The 5,439-nt window shown below is 51.1% G+C and overlaps 1 protein-coding gene across 3 annotated transcripts in view; it reads right to left on the bottom strand.

Moving 5' to 3' along the window:
* ZMAT5 (zinc finger, matrin-type 5) overlaps positions 1-5,439 on the bottom strand; it is a 19,151-nt gene that overhangs the window by 12,820 nt on the left and 892 nt on the right. The gene's annotated exons all lie outside the window — the stretch shown is intronic.

Below are 5,439 nucleotides of genomic sequence, written 5' to 3' on the forward strand. Positions count from 1 at the left end.
GCTCTGCGGTGGACTCAGCTGGACAAAACCACGCAGGGCACCGAGAAGCCAGCTGTGTGACCTTGGGCAAGTCATTGCCCGCTCTGGGCCTCTACTTTCACTGTAGGAATGGGGTGGTGGGTCTGACTGGCCTCTTGGGGGAGTGATACACAGAGGTTTGCTACTCCCGATGAATTATTAACCACAAAAGAACGAGCAATACAAATGGCACTGGTGATGCCCAGCACTGAGCCAGTGCTCGGGCCATGTCGCCCAGGACTTGGTTTACTGTGCACCTGCTGCACTGGCACCAGGTTAAAAGCTTTCTAAACGCATCATCTCAGGACACCCTGTGGTAGGACCTGTGACGCCTTTTCACAAGAGGGCACGGCAGCTCCAAGAAGTGAATGACGTAGCCAAGGTGACACCGCCAGCAAGTGCGGAGCTGGGCTCAGAACCCAGGCCGAACGGCCCTAGAGCCGCTCCCAGTCACTTACAAGTGTCTCCTCCCGACAAGCCCCACTGATGACAGCTTTCCTTTGTGAGTCACTCGCTACACCCCTGCCAGGCCTCTTCTCCTCAAGTCTGAACCTGGGGACGACGACGAGGATGGATAAGGAAGACAGCGAGAAGAGAGACCCTAAGACCCCAAAGGCCGGCCTCCCCGAAGGACTGCTGCCTCCGGCAGAGCCCAGCTCTAGACTTAACCCGCACCTGGCCACCCAGGGCACCTGCCTTCCGTCCTCTGGGCTCAAGGAAAAGATGACCAACTAGTGGGGACGCTGGGGTAGAAGAAAGGATAACAGAGAAGGGGGTGAGCTGGGGCGAGGGAAGAGCTTCAGACTGGACTCCTGGCTCTCATTCCTCACTGAACCCTCAGAGACCCTGCCCATCAAGGTGGCCCTTCACAGATGAGGACCCAGGTTCAGAAACACTCCCCATGTGCTCAAGGCCAAGGCTAGGGGAGACACTGAGCAAGGCCATTTCTCATCCGCCTGAGTGCTGCTGGCGGGGAGCAGCGCAGGGAGCCCCACGCCCTGCGAAGCCATGTGCCGAGGCCCTGCAGCCACACAGGCCAGAGCCAGCACCCACACGGGGGTCTGCCTGACCCCAGAACCCCTTCTTTCCCCTCCCACTGCTCCGCTGCGAGGCTGTCACGGGGCAGACATTTGTGCTTCATTGATATTCTTGGTCCCTTCCATTGTGTGCGCCTCCGGTACAGAGCGAGCTCTGGCACCAGGCTAAAATAAGCCAGCAGCTCGGCTGCGGCCAGGGGCCGGCACACACACTGTAATTACCCAGGACTTGGGCTCACCACATGCCGCCCTCAAGCTCACCTGTCATCCCTTCTAATTATGGCGCTGCCAGACCCCAGGTAAACAGCCAACCGCAGCCAGCGGACGGCTTCATTGCACGCCTGCCAGGAGCGTGGCAACGTCCCAGCGCCACATATGCCTGCCGTCTGGAGTGGATGGCATCGGAACCGCCCTGTGGGGGTGGCCGACCGAGGACCCAGCTCCAACAGGGATGCCAAGGAGACCCAGATGTCTTCCCTGAGAGGAGCCCCAATATGTTAGGGGTCCCCCTCAGATGCCCCGGTGTTTTGTAGCAACCACACGGCTTTCTCATCCTGACCGCGTTCCATTCCACCCCTGGGAGTGAGGCGCAACCCTTCCCCCCAGCAGAATAAGGCAGTGGGGGCCCCGCCCACAGCAATTTTCCACGCAGCAGGTCTGGGAGAGGGCCAGGATCTAGGGGGGCTCCGGTGCAGAGTCCACGGGCCCCCCTGGGAGAAATGATGGTCCTTCAAGGTAGCAGGTGACGGGCTAAAGAACAGAGGGAGGGACAGCCAGCCTGAAGTCACACTGATCACCCACGTCAACCCTCCTCTAATCATTCAACCCAGGTGGGAATCCCACCCCTGCCACTTCCAGGCCGGGAAACTCTCAGCAAACTGCTTACCGCTGAGCCTCACCTGGAAGAGGAAGGTAATAATACTATTTCGTAAGATTACCATGAGGATTAAAGCATGGGAGCTCAGTGTTAGCGCCGCGCCTGACATGCTGATGGTGCTCAACACTCATTTGTGGATGTGGCAGCCAGCCGTGGCCTGCAGCGACACCACCTCCTCATGTGTGTGCCGTGTGATGTTGTTCCCTTCTAAGCTGTATCACGGTTTTGTGTGACTAAGAGAATAGAGCCGAGGTGACAGGACGTCACTTACATGGTCAAGTTATAAAAGGGCGCTGTGGCTTCCATCCTGGTGTCTCCCCTCTAATCACTCGGTGCGGGGGAAGCTGGCTGCCATATTGTGGGGAGGTCCAAGTGGCAAGGAATCGAAACCTGTTAGCAGTCATGTGAGTAAGCTTGGAAGTGGGCCCTCCAGCCCCAGTCAAGCCTTCGGATGAGTGCAGCCCTGGGCTTGATTGCAACCTTCTGGGACAGTCTGAGCCAGAACCACCCAGCTAAGCCACTCCCAAATTCCTGAGAAAATGTTTGTTGATGTTTCTCTCTCTCTCTTTCTTCCTCTTCCCCCTCCCTTCCACTCAAAAAAAAAAAAAAAAAAAAAAAATGAGAAAATGTTTGTTGATGTTTCTCTCTCTCTTTCTTTCTTCCTCTTCCCGCTCCCTTCCACTCAAAAAAAACAAACAAACAAACAAACAACAACCAAAAACCAATGGGAAAAAACTCATTATCACAACAGAATATATAATACCACTATTATAAGGGAAAAAAGCCTCCCACACTCATACATAGACTAGAGCAGACACAAAATATTTACTGTGGTAATGCCTGGATAATAGGATTATGCACAGGATTTTTTTTTCCACTTTGTGTTTTTCTATTATTCTACGTTTTGACATTTAGCATGTACTGTTTTTAAGTGTCCCCCCCAAATTCCCATAAAAAGTGGGAAATTTGTCAGGCAGGGATAACCCTATTCCTTCTTCCTTAGGAAATACCACGGATGGTTCCAGTGGCCTGGTTCGCCAGGATGAACCTGGAAAGGGATGCAAGGGAGACATTTCCCTCGGCCCCTGGCTGAAGGCTGATAGGTGCGCCCTGATTCTAAGCCGACCTGGCCCAGCGCAGGCGGCTGAACCCGAATCAGGCTCCAGGGAGCCGCAGGCTGGAGACACGGTTTCTCATCAGACAGTTACAGGTCCCAGGAGGCCAGAGCTTCCAAATAGAAAAGGTAAAAATAGTCTGAAGGAGGCTCCTGCGCCAGATACCCAGGCTCAGAACGGCGTGTGCCTCCCCCTTCTTCCTCCCCACCCCAGTCTGGGCTTCAAGTCCATCTGACCCTCTGTTACCACCAAGTCGGGTCTCTCCTCCTCACGCCTGGACCAGCCTCCCCAGTTTACCTGCCCTGGGCAGCATCAGGCCAGCCCTCTTAAAATAACTGCTGCTCCAACTTTCCCGTGGCTCCCTGTGCAGGGTTTATTACAGATGAAGTCTCCTGGGTCAGATCTCCAGGATCTGGACCCGGCAGATCTGGGCGGGGGGCGGGGGACCCAGAAACCTGCGTTTTAACCAGCGAGTCTAGCACCTGCTAGGAGGCACCCGCTAAGGAACAAAAGCCTTGTGCTCACCGGCCTCCATTCCCTGCATCCAAAGGCCTCTGCTGGGGACAGCGCCCCTGGGGAGGCATGACCTCCCGATTCGAGTCCCAGTCACCAATCGGTCTGCTTGCTGAAGGGGTAACCCCGACTTGACTGGCATTCACTTCCACGAATAAAACTGTTTCCCCTCCTGGCTGGGTGTCCTGTCACACTCCAGGAAAATTTAGAATTGCAAAGAGAGGGAGTAGAATAAATCAAACTGCTTGTACAGGGCGGGGCAAAGCAGGTTCGCAGTTGTCCGTATGGAAAATAATACAATAATTAATAAAAAACAATACAAGGAAAAACTCTGTGTTTCACTTCCTCACGACTGTAAACCGACCTTCGCCCCACCCGTACTTAGGTTCCTGTCCTGAATTTAGTAAGCGTCAGTGCACACTTGGTATTTGAAAGTATCAGGAACATTGGAAAGAATTTGACATGTTGCGTAGATGACAGATGAGCAAGGAGATTCCAATTTAAAATATGAAAGTTAAAGTATATAGCTAGGTAATTGATAAAATATATGTCAGTAATTGACATTAGACTTGTGACTTTAAGTGGAGAGGTTAGCAATGGTTGGAAAAACTGGCTACATATTAGGATCTCCTGGGGTGCTATAATGATACTAAAGGTGCCCCCCCCCCCATATCCTAATTTTATGTCAGAGATGTATTTTACTAACTCCCCAGACTGAGAACCAGTGATAAGAGAATCTGACTGTCTATTAAAAGCACTGAACTGTTTACAAGAACTTAAAATTCACTGTTTACAGGTTTAATTTATTAGATGTTTTAGTAACTGTTTAAGTATTCTGGGGAAATTATGCTTGTTAGGTTATGTATCTGAAATACTTAAAAAGAAAATCAAATATATTACACTTATAAGTGGAATTAAATATGCAAGGGAATGCAATTAGGCTGTTCATAGGGCTGAATGTTTAAAGGGATTTAGTTTGTTCAACATTACTCAAAGGAAAAGGTAAGGTCATTTTTCTTGTTTTTCTAAGTTTATGTATGCAATAGTAATTTCTAAGTTGAATTTGATGGCTTGCAGAAAATTAGGTTTTAAAAAATTGTTGCTCCAAAGAGAATTAACTAAAGAGGTAAAAAATAAAACAAGCCACAACCTAACCGTGTCTTCCCCACCCATTCCACCTAAAATAATTCCTCCTCTGAACTTCCCATCGGCCAGATTTGCTGTTAGCAACACATAAGTATTCTTTCCCCAGAAGCTTCAAGCGGCCTATCCCAAAGGGGTACTGGGATGCTTTGCAAATTGAAAATAACCACAGTAAGGATGTACAGCATCTCACATTTCCCCTCCCAGGCCCCTACTCAGGCATCACTGCCCGTTTTACAAGTCCGCTCTGGGCCTCGAATCCAGCCCCTGGTTTTCAATGCCACACCCCGATGTCAATGGCTTTTCTCTCTGGCCCAGACCTCTCCTCTGAACTCCAGAGCCAAATCCCCATTTGCCTGTAGACATCTCCACTGGATGTCCCAGGGGCAGCTCAAACTTAACTTGACCAAAACAGAGCAGCCAGAATGAGGCCATTAAAATGTAAATTAGAGCAGGTCACCACCCAGCCTAAAACCCTCTAGGGGCTTCCTGGTGCAACTAGAAAAACATAAGGCTCCTTCCCACAGGCTACAAGGCCCAGCTCGACTCTCCACAGCCCACTCTGCTCTGTCCCTCACACACCCCGACTGCAGCAGCCTCAGGCCTCTGCTGCAACGTCTTCCTAATTTGAGTTCCTACTATTCTTTCAAGTCTCTGGCTAAGTGTCCCTCTGGCTACAATAGCCAACCTGTCTTCTGCTCTTCAAAGCATCACTGGTTTGTCATTGCTGCTCCTC

The sequence above is a fragment of the Myotis brandtii genome, unplaced genomic scaffold (genome assembly GCF_000412655.1).
Source record: "Myotis brandtii unplaced genomic scaffold, ASM41265v1 scaffold303, whole genome shotgun sequence".
NCBI lineage: Eukaryota > Metazoa > Chordata > Mammalia > Chiroptera > Vespertilionidae > Myotis > Myotis brandtii.